The sequence below is a fragment of the Ambystoma mexicanum genome, chromosome 8 (assembly GCF_040938575.1).
Source record: "Ambystoma mexicanum isolate Mex_15411 chromosome 8, UKY_AmexF1_1, whole genome shotgun sequence".
NCBI classification, from domain to species: Eukaryota; Metazoa; Chordata; class Amphibia; order Caudata; family Ambystomatidae; genus Ambystoma; species Ambystoma mexicanum.
The window spans coordinates 384,323,796-384,339,034 of record NC_090929.1 but is presented as its reverse complement, the minus strand read 5'-3'; the positions used below and the strand labels follow the sequence as shown (position 1 = coordinate 384,339,034).

At 44.4% G+C, this 15,239-nt stretch overlaps 1 long non-coding RNA gene across 1 annotated transcript in view; it reads left to right on the top strand.

Annotated features, from left to right (window-relative positions):
• LOC138471966 (uncharacterized) overlaps positions 1-12,857 on the top strand; it is a 492,884-nt gene extending 480,027 nt beyond the window's left edge. Inside the window, exon 5 of the long non-coding RNA XR_011268540.1 lies at positions 9,654-12,857. This is a non-coding gene — a long non-coding RNA (uncharacterized lncRNA). The remainder of the gene's footprint in view (positions 1-9,653) is intronic.
• Positions 12,858-15,239: the final 2,382 nt, after the last annotated feature.

Sequence of the window (15,239 nt, the reverse complement as noted above, 5' to 3'; positions counted from 1 at the left end):
CCGAATGGGCTAGTATTGGGTGTCTTGAGCGAGAAGACCAGATGTAAGGGAGAAAGTTGTACGGGCTTGGGTGGACTTCTCAAGGGCATTTGATCAAGTTAACAGAAACCGGCTGTGGTCAAAACTCAGAAGATGGGGTATCCCAGAGGGTCTCTTAGCAATGTTGTTTGAGTTACATAAAGACACCACAATTAGAGTCCAGCTGGATGACGAGAGGCATCTCGCGGACCCCACCAGGACAGAAAGGGGAGTCCGCCAGGATTGTCTGGGAGCTCCACTGTTTTTCAATTTCTATCCTGCAGATGTGGGGGGATTCCTGGAATCGTCGGCATTGGCCAGTCCAGTGATGAATGGCTTTATGATCCACTGGCTGGCCTATGCCGACGAAGTGGTGTTGCTGGACAATACAGCAGTGGGGTTACATCGGCTTCTAAACAAATTGGATTGCTACGCTAAAGAGAATGGCTTGGCAATCAATCCCAAGATGTCCAGAATAGTGGTGTTCAGGCACCTGCACAAAAAGGTAACCTTCTCTCATTGGGAGTTGGGGGGTCAGGCTATGCCAAGAGTGGAGGTATAAAATCTATGCCTCACCGGCCATCGCCAAGGTGAAACTTGACATCACAAGATTGCACAGCTCGTTCCACAGATGAAAAAGGTACTAGTAAAGTACTGTACATTTTCATTCATCCCTCTCATTAATTACTATTCTGCTAAGGTTGTCCCTGTAGTTCTGTATGGTTTGGAGGCTAAGCCTCTTCTGTGGAATATAGACTGACAGAGGCTGGAAGGCCTCATATGGCGGAGGGTTCTGGGTCTTCCCCCAAGCCTCTCCATGGCGTGTCTCAGGTTCGAACTGGGTCTGCGCTCATTCAAGGTACAAGCGGATTGGAAATTAACCTCCTTATTCCTCCTTATTCCGTCTAATTATCACGGCTCAGGAGGGTTTGCGTTATTTTGCTATCAACTGTCACCTGGGGAACCAAAGATTTAGAATTCTTTCTAATTTGGAAGTAAGGGTGGTTGAGGGGCTGGTCAAGGCCGACATGGATCGGGAGACCATAATTCTGGGAAGGCAAAAAAGGATCTTGAGGAGATGGGTTGGATAACAACAATAGACAATATGCGCCTACCAGCTCCCTCAAACCAATTTCTGACAGTTGATAAAAAAACAGGGGTTCATTCCCAGATACCTGGTAAAGTTCCCTGACTGGAAAATCAGGTGCAAACGGGGGAAATCTTGTCATAAAGAGGTCTAAGGTGGTCAGCCATCACCTTTTTAGAATTTGTAAAGACCCGGCTAACCAATCCCTCAAACATATATTGTTAGAATGTGAGGGAACCCGGCCTGCCAGATTTGAACTTTTTGAGAGATTTGGTGTAAGTACTGAAAGACATCTTGAGCATATGTTTTGGGACAGACATAGCCGGCCATGATGTAGCATTGATGATTGCGGTAGTACAGGAACTAGAGAGGATTAATATTGTGCTCTAAGACATTGTCCAATATGGTTGGGAAGGGGGACGGAGTCCTTGTGCTCATTTCTCTGTTCTTTGTTAAATGGGAAAAATCTAGTTTTATAGTTGTTTGGACTCCCCTTTGAATGGAGGTTCTTATGATTTTAACACATTTTTTCAATTCATTTTTCATCTTTCCCCCTTCCTTTCTTCCTTTTTTCCTTTTTTCCTCTTTTTACTCTCTGTTTTCTCTTTTTTCTTCTTTTATGTTTTATGTTTTAATACTGAAGCCTGCTTTGATTACCATGGAACATGTGTTTTATGTTTGCTTATGTTCTTAATTTTAGTTGTAAATTGTATAAATAATGTAATATAAATGTTAGATGATTTTGTAAAAGGCTTGACAACCAAATGGAAATAAAAAAATGTAAAAGAAATTCCGCCAAAATCCTCCTGGAGTCCTATGGACTCCAATAAATGGGGACTAGCACCGCCTACCACCACTTGCAATCTGGCGGCAATTCCGCCAGACCAATTGGTGATAACAGTAAATCTGTTTGGTGGTATTTCAGCAGATGTGCTGGTGAAATACCACCAAACTTATAATGAGGCCTAAGAAGGCACCATCTACTCATCAGCACTGGCCTAGATTCATGCAGTGTTCCACACCAGTTTTGGGGCTGCAGGCGGGCTATATCTTTGGCAGGCATTGGTGATGTCACATGTCCATAGTTGGATGTTTACTTGAGCACTTGTGCTAGGTTAGGTTGCTGGCTAAATTGGTCATCTCACACATGCACTTTTATAATCAAATCATTGCTTTTTGTAATGCATGCATGGTGTCTACTCACTCACTGCCCCAGTCTTGACTCCTGCAGTACACTATAGATTGGTGACATCGATCAGTCAGCAGCTGCACCTCCCTTAACTGCAGATAAACTCTGGCGGTGGCTCTACCTCCTATGGCCAAGCATTCTGTGTAGTGGCCTGAGACCAGCTTCCAGGTATGTCTCTATTTACTTTACTGTACTGGGCACCAATACACATAAAACAGAGCGACACAAACATCCAACAGTGGCAACTACCTCCAAAAGGGGGACTAGAAAGAAGAAGCGGAGTTCGTTAAAAAGCCATGTTTTTAATTTTTTTTTTTTTAAAAGCTTCGGGTGATTTAATGCCCCTCAGTTCTGGGGGCAGTCCATTCCAGGCTCTGGGGGCTGTATGCAGGAATGCACCTTTGCTGGCCTTAACGGTATTGCATTAAGGTAAAGTGAGAAGATCAGTGTTGTTGGACCTAAGACATCTCTTGTGTATTTTTTCTTCAATTAGGGTCTGAAGGTAGGCTGGCATCTTACCCAGCTGACATTTGTGCACAATTAGCAAAAGGTGATGAAGCAATCTGGATTCAACCGGCAACAGATGTAGGCCATGACAGGCCTCAGAGATATGATTTCTATGAGCAGACCCTGTTACAACTCTAACCGCGCTGTTTTAAATAACCTGCAGCCGCTTCAACTCCCCTATATTAATACCAAACAAGAGACTACAACACTAGTCTATTTTCGCACCCACTATCGCCCTCGCGATAGTCGCAGCATTCTGTTGGGTGATGAAGGGCTGAGGGTGAGTCAGAAGTTTAATGTAAGCAGATGATGACACAAGGCAGCTGACATGAGCCTTCATGCTTAGATGTTGGTCCAGCATGACACCCAGTGTCTTGACCTTCTTTTGTACGACAATCTTGGTGTCCTCTAAACTGAAGTTCTCGTATGCTGGACCCAATTTCTTTAATCATATTCTGGGTGCCCTTACCAGGAGCTCAGTTTTTTCCCTATTTAAGGTGAGGTTGTTCTGAACCATCCAGTTTTTCGATGATGTTATAAACCTTATTGAGATATAGTTTGTCTTTCTCGTAGTTACCTGTAAGAGGAATGAGAAACTGTGTATCATCAGTGTAATTTGTAAATACTGTATCATTTTGCTCGAGGAGCATAAAAAAATGAACCATAAAAATGTTGTAGACACATGGCGATAGGCATGCTCCTTGTGGGATGCCAAATTCCAATGTTATAGGAGGGGACTCCGCCTCCCCATAGTAGAACTATAGGTCCTGCCAGCGCATCTGAATCTGTGCCAGGGTGCGTGGAGTGGGTGCCACTGCACAGACTAAAGTTAAGATGGAGGGCCAGATCTTGCTTTGTTGGTAGGCTGATCTTTTGGTGCCCAGGACTCGTGAGGCATACTGCCTCATTCACTACACTCTTCACCGGGACCTTCAGCTGGACTTTGGTGAACCTTGGGCATCAAGTCTGTATAATGGTCCTGGAGGGTGCCCAGTGCTCGGCGACCAGGAAGATGGCAAGCTGATCTGGCAGTGAGTGGGCCCCAGGAAGTGGCTATTGGATCAGAGAATTGACTGAAGTACTGGGGGTTGAGTGGGTAATTGAGGATGGGGAGGCGCCAATTTGAGGGAAAGACTGAGAGGATGGAGACAGCAGGGGCTGGAAGGTGGTGCCAGGTACAGGAGTGAGGAGTGGCTGTACAGCAGTCAAGTGAGGCACAGCAGGAAAGGAGGGGGAGAAGCCATCAAATGAGGGGGCAGAGGCAGGCATATTCAAGGAAGCAATGGGGGAAAAGTGAATAGGAGCCGTGAAAGAGGGGTCACAGTGTAAATGCAGTCATGGGCCTACAAGAATCAAGTTGGGACACACAAGGCACACACAGTCAAAAGCGCAACATGGAGCAGGGGGGGTGAGGTCAGCAGGCAAAGAGGGGTATAGCCAAGAGAGGCCACAGGGTCCAAGGGGGGAAAGGGCAGTCAAAGTGGGAGTCAGGGGGCCAGAAGCAGTCAAGGATGGCCAGTGCAGGGGCTGTAGCAGACAAGGAGAATTCCAGGGGCACTGAATTGACATACAGAGGGTTTGCAAAAAAGAATAATTAATTCCTGCTAAATCCAGGGTGGGTTGCCCTTGTGCCTTTGAAGGTTGTAGGCAGGTCCGTCACAATGGGGGGCAGGAGGGGCAAACTGCCCCGTGCCTTGCGCTTACAGGGGGCCTTGCACCCCCTCTCCTACATAGAAGGCAGCACAGTCCACCCGTGTCCATTATTCACAAGAGGGACTGTGCTCTCTCCTATCTGCCCCTGAAATGATTTTGCTGTTTACAGCAAAATAATGGGAGACAGCAGGGCTCAGAAGTGAGCTCTGCTGTCACCCGTTATTCAGCTGACAACGTGGACATGCTGAATGACATGAGAGGACTCCTCTCCTAACAGTCAAGTGTGTTCCCGTTGATCATTGTGAACACGCTGACTGATAGCAGAGGAGTTCTCTCCTGTCAGGCAGCATGTCAACATGTTGGAGTGAAGGCCATCCGGTCCCCCGTGGCTCGTGGGCTTTTCAGGGGTGCATGGAGGTAAGGTAAGTGTTTTTTATTTTATTTAAATGTGTATATGTGTGTAGTACATATGTGCATTTAAATTAAATGACTATGTATTTGTGCATGAATGTGTGCGTGTATGTTGGTGTCAATGCTGTGTTTGGTTTTATGTATGCGTGCATGCAAAGAGTTGTGTGACTGGTGGATGAATGCATGGGTGAAAGTGTTGTATGTGAGTGTGTGCGCCAGCCCCCACCCCTAAATTTAGCAGACCTGCGGGCCACTTAATTAAGGGGTGGGGTCATGGCATCAGAGGTGCACCTAGGCTACATTTTCGGGGGGCGACGGAGTGGGACTAATACTTCCAATGTTGGGAGGGACGCTAACTTCAGAGCCTGTGGCAGGGGGGCAAATTTACTTGTGTGGGCACATCTAACTACACAGCTCTGTTGGTCAGCCCGGCAGGGGCTTGGTGACAGTTTTGAAAGCGGATAGTGAGTGGGGCCAGTAAACCCATTGCGCTGTCGGCCTCCCCACTGAGGGATGGTGTCTGGCTCTTTCACCTTTTGCAGTTGAAATGGGCCCCCAAGCAGTTGCCCTCATGTTCGCAGTCTTATGACACAGACACCTACTGATAATCTGCAGCTTTTAACCACCTCACTGTATTATTTTGACTTAATTATTGATTTAAGCACTCCACAGGTGCCTTGGCCTATTTTTCCAATCTGTAAGGCTTTGGGTGCCCCACAAACATCACAAAGAGATGGGCCCCCACCAGCCGTGACACATCTTCAACCAGCCCTGCTCCCACTTCACTCCCAACACCCCGAGCCCAGCTAGGAAGCTGAATAGCAATTTGACTTCCCTTTGGCCACTAGTCGTACCTTTCTCCCCAATTCAGAGGTTCTTTACTTTCACAATGCTATGCTAATCTCTGGAGAGGTGGGCCATCTAAAAGCTGAGGCCAGAAGTTGAGACATTGGCTTTATCAAAGTTAGTCTGTTGATATTGCATGGATAGGCATTTGTACTCTGCATGTTGGATGCTGCTGCCACTCCATAACGAGAGCTATGGGCTGGCGACACTTTGAGAGAGGCCTTCTGCCTCGAAGTGGGAGAGCTTCAGCCCTCCCAAGCCAGGGGCTGGCTCTGCCCAAGTAGCCAGGTCTAATCAACAAAACCCAACATTTCGGGAGGGGGCTAGAGCCCGATCCGCTCAGTGGTGTTGTACCCTACGTGTCTGTAGTGATACACGAAATTGCAACCTTGCCAATCAGGGCTTTAGATGGCAGCATTAGCCGCTGAAAGCCAATAGTGTATTCAAAGTATGTGCTAAAAATGCTGACAGTAGTCTGTTGTAGCACTTCCATTATGCAGTAGTGAGCTACAAGGAATATGACAGGCAGGGAGGGCCCCCAGCTATGTAGCTAATAGGTTTTTGGAGTGTTTGGAACATCATGGCACCTATATAGCGCTTAGATAGCCAGTCTTAAGCGCTATAAACACTAAGCTATGAGTGCATGCCTTTTAGAGCTTGCAGATGGGGTTAATACATCCCTGCTTCCCTTAGAATATTCAGCCTCACTAACGTTAGCCCTGGCTCCAAGCTAATCTTCCTTTTCTCTGGGAAGGTACTGATAAGACATTCCTCAGCCAGCGCAGATGGGAACAAGGGAGGGGGTAGGAGCGAGCAGGGAGCATCTCAGAGAGAGCTGGGTTTTTTCCATGAGCCAGTTGCACAGGGAAAGTTCTGGAACTGTGCGTCATGGTGACTGACAGCAAGAAGTTATAAAATATCCATGCACACATGGATCAGGGGGAGATCGCCTGTGGACTTGATTCGTGTACAGTCAGGTGCCCGGAATTGGCTCTCACGGTGTCCTCCAGCCTTGTTTTTCTATGAGCGGGGCTTGTTTTACAGCTAGCTTATGAGAAACCCAGGTCTCCCAGGGCTGATTAAGGGACGTAAGACTGTGTTTCTCTATGTTTCTCTATATTTCTCTATGTTTCTCTATGTTTATCTAAGTTCCATGTTTCACTATATTTTGCATTGCTCTTTGTTTTATGCTTTGTAATATTCTCTAACATTAATACCAAATGTATATGAAATTCACTGCTTAGAATAAATATGCTAATAACACTTTGAGGGTGTCATTTGTCACTTGCATGAGATCACTGCTCAGCACAATAGAACCTGTATTTTGGGCTGAATTGGGTATTTTTGCTCTCAAAGGGCTGGCCCCGAGGAAGATTTTGCCCAATATCAAGACATTTGGTGGCAGCTTTGTGGGATTGTGAAGAGCAGTGCCATGCTGACATGACAAATGGTGTGAGAGAACACAGTGTAGAGTGGGGAGCAGGCTGTCGCATTTCCTTGATGGTCTCACTGCAGCTCTGAGACTTCAAAAGGCAGCAATGTTGTGTCGGCTTGCCGTGGCCGATAGCTTGTGTGGTTAAGACTCCCTTCAGTAAATCAGTCGTGACTGACTCATTGCATGGGATTGGTGCCAGGGAGTACAAGGCAATAAACGAGCGGGAAATGGCTTTGTTTAAAGCACTCCGATGAATGGTTAAGAAAGATGTATGCTCAATTAGAAAAAGAATTTTATCATGTGGTTTCCCAAGTTTAAAGTTGTAATTTGGAATGCATAATGAGACGGAGTTCTCATCTCTATTCTGTCATGAGGGCAGGGAAAAAAAATAATAATTGCAGGGATTTGACATGCAAATTGTGAATAGTGATTTAACCATTGACTCAGCCCCAGTGTGCTAGCGAGTGGGGGCTGTAATGTTCGGAGGCGAAGGTTCGTTTTTTTTTTTGATATATGCTTTTGAAGGGTTGGCATTCCTGAATAATGAGGAAGGGGAATGAGCCATGCTTAGGAGAATGAGTAACATCTGTGCTGAGAGCCTAAAGAGTTTTTTTTTCTTTCTTTTGGCAACTGTAAAATTCCATGTGCTAATGGTGGCAAATTCTGTTTAAAGGAAACACACTAAAATGGTTATATTGCATTTTAGGCTGTGCCATGCTTTTATTGGGTGAGAGACTCACTTAAAAGGAAAGTGAGTGAATGTTATTTGGATTTTCGATTTTTGTGTACTGATTTGAAATTGCAGAACCAGCTTGCAATGGTTGGGGGGAAAAACAATTTATATTTTTCTAAATTGCCCCTGGAGTATTTTTGACTGTCCCCATGCTATGCCATGGATTTGTGCTGTTGCCTTATAAGTGATGTATGCTTTGAAAATAGTGACCTGTTGACTGTGATACATGGGGAAAAATGTTGTTGACACATTAAACAGCCCACAAGCAATAGAGTGTGGGTTGTTCTTGCAGAAAAAAAACGTGCAGGGAGCTGCACTAAATATGGCATTTTTATTTTTTAAATGCACTGAACTGAGTGGTTATAGTTTGGCAATGGTACAACAGAATGAAACATCTGTGTGTGATAAGATAGCACAAAGATTTAATGGGTTGTGAGTTCTCTTGAAAGATCGCACATTACAAGAAAAAAAAGACGCTTTGACATTTTGCAAAATTACATGGAGTAGAAAAATGACAAGAAAAGTGCCGCTTTTGAAAAACAAGAGTCTTGCTGTATGTGCAGAGCTTGTGCCTTGAAGCTGTCTTGGGCGAGGTGCGTGAAGGCAAACAAAAGCAGAAACAGTACAAGAAAGAGTTAATCTGGATGAATTGTCTGAAACGAGTGAAGCCGCCACAGTATAAGAGTTATAGGCAAAAGAGATAAGCTGCGTGCTAATGGCGCTGCCAGGTGCACACGAAAGATAAACATGCCTGCATTCCTGAGGAAGGGGGAGCAAAAACAGAGAGCTGTTCAAAAAGTAAAGAATTTGCCCAGTAAACTGTGGTACGGAGCAAAGGCTTCATGCAGGATGGCAGACGGGCACATCACATCTGAACATTTACCTATGCATCTGTGAATGGGCCAAGAAAAGACAGCTGCCCATTCCAACAGACATTACTGTGCAAACCGCATTCCCATGTGATGTGATGTGAAGTGAAGTAAAGCGCTATTGCTGTGCAAGCTGCATTCCAATGCTCCATGTGATGTGAACTGAAGTAAAGCGCTGTGCACTGGAGAAGAAACCTCTAGGCGCTTTGAGAAGAGAAAATACACATCTGGCAAACTGCAAGCTACATTGCCAGGGATGGAGTAACTGACAAAGACATTATGGCCTTCCAGATGGAAGCAAAACTGACAAAAGTGCTTAGCCGTTTTGCAAGAGACAACATGCAGAGCGGGGCTTTGAAGTACAACATGAACACTGCACATTAGCCATGATCCAGAAGCCACACGGCTTAGTGCAAGAATGAATGATTTGTTGAAGCAACAAAAGAAACTGACTCAGACTATCGCACTCAAAGGAGTGGTTCAAAAACAGCAAACGCCCTTTGAAAAAATGACAAGTGAAAAAACCAGAGACTTGAAAAGACACTGGAAGCAAGTTGGCGCCTGGCATTGGTGATCGCTTTGGTGAAAAAGAAAAGCATTGTGCGACCTGGGTACTTACTATATGGCTTTGTAAAAGCACAGATCAGTCTGAGGTACCATTGACCAGCTATGATTCCATTGCACAAATGAGTTTGTGATTAGGCAGTTACACCCCGTATGGTTGAGTGTAAATAAGCCCCCAGAAACATGCAGAAAGGTGATAAATAATTGCAGTAGCAATGACAAAGTGTGTAGTTACCTGATGAGACTTTTTGAAGATGGGGGTGGTATTATGGGAAGGGGTGGATAACGCTGATATTGAAGTTTTGATGACATCCTAACATTTCTGTTTGTATTTTGCCTAGGCAAAGCACGACAAGACATTTCATAATATAGGAAGATAATATGCAGTTTGTGGGTGACACTGATCAAAGAAGGGTCAGACGCATTCTCAGAGAAAGCGAGCCACTGCGACATGCTATTTCAACTTTAACGTGCCCTGCACCGCACTCAATGCTGTAACCTGCGAATAGTGTCCAACAGAGTAATAACTTTTGCTGAACTGGCACGGTGCAGACTTGGCTAATTATCAAGTATTTGATGCTACACATTTAAATGACATGTTTTGCCCTTTCTTGTTTAAAGGACTATGGACAATGAATTGTGGACTGTAACATCAGGCACCACATACAGCTGTGTGACACAGCAATTGAATGCTAACACATTGAAAAATGGTTTTTAAATGCACTGTTGAGATGAATCTGAAAAAACCAAATGGTTTTACTCTTCCAACTGAATGGCTTTAACCAGAGATATTTTGTTTTTTTTTGAAAAAAAAAAATATTCTACATTGCACGTAGGCAGGAGAATGATTTATGAACTGTTGGGGCAGCAGAATTATGCAAGCAGGAGCGTAATTTATTTTGAGATAAGATGGGTGCGCACATCAAAGTCACCTGTGCGTAGGTTAAGATTCTTAATTGAAGTAATGCTGCCAAGTGTATGAGCTATAATTTGAAATGGTAATCTTTGAAACACTGGATACTTTTACAGCCAGTTTAAGGCAGGTAAATGAAACCATGACTGACTTGATGTTTGATTTTATGACACAGAGTGTGACACGGTTTTTTGTTAAACCAACCAGTTTCATGTTTTTGTGGGGACAGCTGTCTCCAGCACACTAATGCAAAGAGTCACCTTTTGATTGTAAACATTTGGAATAATTCTTTGGAAAAGCGCTGCAAATGAGTATCCACATGGAATTGCTAGAGTACTGGCCTGGCACATTGTCAGGCATCTTTTGTCACTGAATGGATACCATTTGTTTAATTTGTCTAATGTGATGTTTTTCTGACCAAGAACTGCAGCGAGTGTTCTCGCCAAGATTTAATGAACTATAACTTGACTAAATGAATTTTTTCCATGGTGTGATGAAACAGCCACTGCCGGATAGTAGTATGGTGTTTGTGGCTAAAGTTATTATTGTATATGGTAGATATCCCACTTGAAGAAGGGTATTCTCCAAGTCACAGAAGGTAGACACTGTGAACCTGTTAGATTTTCCAGTGGTAAGACAACATGTAAATTGTAGACTGGTAATGCACACCTTCATTATTACAGTGCTACACTTAGACATAGATTTATCATGAGGCAATGTTTCCTTAGTACTACCAAGCTGCTACTAATGGAGTCCATTTCTATGGCCCATCACTAGAGTGCGTGTAGCTAGGGAGCTAGATTCATTAATTGCAGGAGCTTTATATGCTTGTGACATAGAAACTGTGCACTATAAGCTAGCCACTATGGGTTCTGATGCCAGCTCTGCTATAGAACTTCTGGCCTAGTGGGGCCCATTGATATGCCCAGCACTGCTACAAGTATTGACAGCCAATTGAAGATAACAGAATTTTAGACATGAAGACATTTTTGTCTGCCATAGGGCAGGTCAACAAGACTGCTAAATACACACAATGCATTGTATGGCAAACATTGTTAAATCAGCAGGTGTTGGCTTTTTACTGGGTGGGGGCGACCATCCTCCACACACTGGCACGCAGAGCTACAGTTACCAGCATACATATGGATTGAATTGCTTGCTTTTGATTGCATGAATAACACATGCCATGCTTTGATGTAAATTAGTAGAATTGTTTTTATTTAGACAACCTGGTGCCCATGGGTTCACCTTGTTCACGAAATTAGATGGTTTCTGGTTGGGTTCCACCTACCTGGGGGAAGTGTCTAGTCACACAGCCCATAGTCACGCTTGAATGCCCTGGGATCAGGGGGAGGGTAGGCCCTTAGGGTGAAAGGCTGCCAGGTTTTAGAATTGGTAACCATACATAAATGCAATAGTGCATTATAGATTAGACTACACTGGATTGCCTTGACATTTTAACTGCATGCTGCTTTTTAACTGACAATCAGTTATACAAAATTGATTTAGGTATTTTTGTGTAGGCCAGGTTCTGGCAAGGGTATATGTCACTGTTCACTTTGTGTACATTTTTGTTTAGGTAGTGTTTTACCTTGCATGCCACGCTAACTAACCGCTAGAAGATAGTTTGCTTAAACCTCTTGCAAAGCCCCTAGGTCTTTATCACTGCACTAAATACTATGTTGATAGGTATTAGTCAGCATTAGTCGCACAAACGTTGAATAGGGGTGGAATGTAGTGATACACGAAATTGCAACCTTGCCAATCAGGGCTTTAGATGGCAGCATTAGCCGCTGAAAGCCAATAGTGTATTCAAAGTATGTGCTAAAAATGCTGACAGTAGTCTGTTGTAGCACTTCCATTATGCAGTAGTGAGCTACAAGGAATATGACAGGCAGGGAGGGCCCCCAGCTATGTAGCTAATAGGTTTTTGGAGTGTTTGGAACATCATGGCACCTATATAGCGCTTAGATAGCCAGTCTTAAGCGCTATAAACACTAAGCTATGAGTGCATGCCTTTTAGAGCTTGCAGATGGGGTTAATACATCCCTGCTTCCCTTAGAATATTCAGCCTCACTAACGTTAGCCCTGGCTCCAAGCTAATCTTCCTTTTCTCTGGGAAGGTACTGATAAGACATTCCTCAGCCAGCGCAGATGGGAACAAGGGTGGGGGTAGGAGCGAGCAGGGAGCATCTCAGAGAGAGCTGGGTTTTTTCCATGAGCCAGTTGCACAGGGAAAGTTCTGGAACTGTGCGTCATGGTGACTGACAGCAAGAAGTTATAAAATATCCATGCACACATGGATCAGGGGGAGATCGCCTGTGGATTTGATTCGTGTACAGTCAGGTGCCCGGAATTGGCTCTCACGGTGTCCTCCAGCCTTGTTTTTCTATGAGCGGGGCTTGTTTTACAGCTAGCTTATGAGAAACCCAGGTCTCCCAGGGCTGATTAAGGGACGTAAGACTGTGTTTCTCTATGTTTCTCTATATTTCTCTATGTTTCTCTATGTTTATCTAAGTTCCATGTTTCACTATATTTTGCATTGCTCTTTGTTTTATGCTTTGTAATATTCTCTAACATTAATACCAAATGTATATGAAATTCACTGCTTAGAATAAATATGCTAATAACACTTTGAGGGTGTCATTTGTCACTTGCATGAGATCACTGCTCAGCACAATAGAACCTGTATTTTGGGCTGAATTGGGTATTTTTGCTCTCAAAGGGCTGGCCCCGAGGAAGATTTTGCCCAATATCAAGACAGTGTCTTTCACTGAAGTCCTGTTAAATGCAAACATTGGGAAACCCAACAGTTTTGGCTTGTGCATAGGTATTAGGCATTTGCTAGGCACTGCTATTAGATGCTCAGGTACTCAAACCAGTTTGCACCTGCTACCATTAATAGCCAGTTAATACCAATAGAGCAGTGTCTTTACCATGCCTACATGAAAGCCCAAAATGTTAGGATTGCCAATGCTTGTTTTGCTTTACCCATGTTGCGCAGAACTGTGCATCAAGGTTAAAGCAAACATACCACTTGGCTAAATTGGCCCACATTGAATTTAGGCCAATCGAGCCAGTAATAACACTTATGGTGCACAGTCAGCCTGGAAATACTTTCTGTGGCATGACAGGTTTACTGGCTGGGACGGCGTACATGGTAATAATGGCATATGTTGGAGCAGCCTTCATGGGCTACATGGGCACAACCAGCATGAATATATCTTTATACTAGCATTTGTTGTGTGCAACGGCGGGATGAAATGCATTGGAAAATGTTCCTGTGCACGGTTGGTGACTTGTAACTATTGGGTTTTTCCATTTGCTTCCATACAAAACAAATTGCAAACTGTATGGATTTCTACCCAATTTTACAAAGAAAGTGCTGTAAAATGCATTAGTGTAACCCGATGTTTCAAACATTTTTTTGGGAGTGAGAAACTCCCTCAAATAACCCTTGTTTTGTTTGGGCACCCTCACTGTGCTCTGCCGATCCTGCATAATTGTCACAAACATTTAAGCCTCTTCAGTTCAGAAATTCACCAGCCTCCACTGTACATCATTCATCTGTCACTGTGTATGATGTGTGTTTTAATGCTCACACAGCACCACATGCCGTCCTGCCATCCTGTATATGTTTATGCCTATGATACAAAGGTTAGTCTGGCATAAAACCTTTCTTCAGTAGAGAAATCTAACTTTGCTGTAGTTGATTTGCAGTTGTAGTAATAAACCATATTTGGGTTCTTCCACACAAACTCAAGGGGAGATTTATCGAGTCCCCTGTTTGCGAAGGTGCTGCTGCGGGCCCAGTCCTTAACATCAAAAGGGGGCCTCACCAAATGTTTTCCCCCGGGCCTCACCACATCTTGTGACAGCCCTGGTTGTAGGTGGTGGCTTGGGGTCTGTATTGTATGTGGAGGGCACAGTTTCGATCCAGAGACACTGTTCTGGGCACCGATCTGGTCTGTTGTGCTGTTTTAGTGCACGGGCCCGGTAGTGGAAATTACTTTACACATTTACACAGCATAAGCGTTAGGCGTACATGTCTCCCTTTTCTGTCTTACACGCAGAGGCGTTGCTAGGGTGGGCAAAGGGGGCTATAGCCCGAGGTCTTTTGGTTGTAGCCCCGGATATATTCTCATGGGCTACAACCAAAAGACTAGCTAGCCCCGAGTCCCAACAGTCCCGACATTAGCGTAACTCTGGATCTTTTCCAGACCTAGCAACAGTGGTCAAAGTGTACGAAAAGAAGTAGTGGAACTACGTTCCCTGCTGGCCTGCACCCACTTCCCGCAAACCCCATCACCATGTCCCCTCCCACACACAATACACAACCCCAAACACTTGTACCTGCTGTTTAAGGAAAAGTTCAGTGCAGGTTTCAAGTTCTTCCTACACTTTTACTTTAAAACGAAACCATTCCGGAACGGTTTCTTTTTAAAATAAAAGTATAGGAGCTTTAAAAGGTCATTTAGAAAAGTAGAAGAGCACTGCTCCCGACCGCTCCCGTCCACTTCCTAGCAACACCCCTGCTTACACGGCATAACAAGTGAGTACTAACCATCAGCCTCGGGAAGCCATGTAAGCCTGTACATGTATAGAATCAAGTGTGTACACGGCGCAGGGACAAGTATAAAAAGAGGCGGTTTACAGAGCGTCCTTGTTGCACCTTGGAAAATGCCTTCCCAGTCTGTAATTGCTCCCTCTTCATCATAGCAGGCAAAAGGTAAACTTCTAAAAAGTAAAAATCCACAAATTGATCATATAGTGAAGATAATGTTTAATCGGAGTTAAATACTGATGCTTTGCAGGAGATACGGAAAGGGACAGACGTTGAGACCCTCTAAGCAGCCGTCAAAGAAGCATTATGGTGGTGGCCTTAATGAAGACAGGACGCCGTATCTGGTAACTGTGGCATTTATTTAATACCGGGCACTTGGGCAGTCTTATTCAGGCAGCTGCTTCTCTGCTGCTTGTAAGTGTCCTTGGGTGAGACACACAGGTCACACCA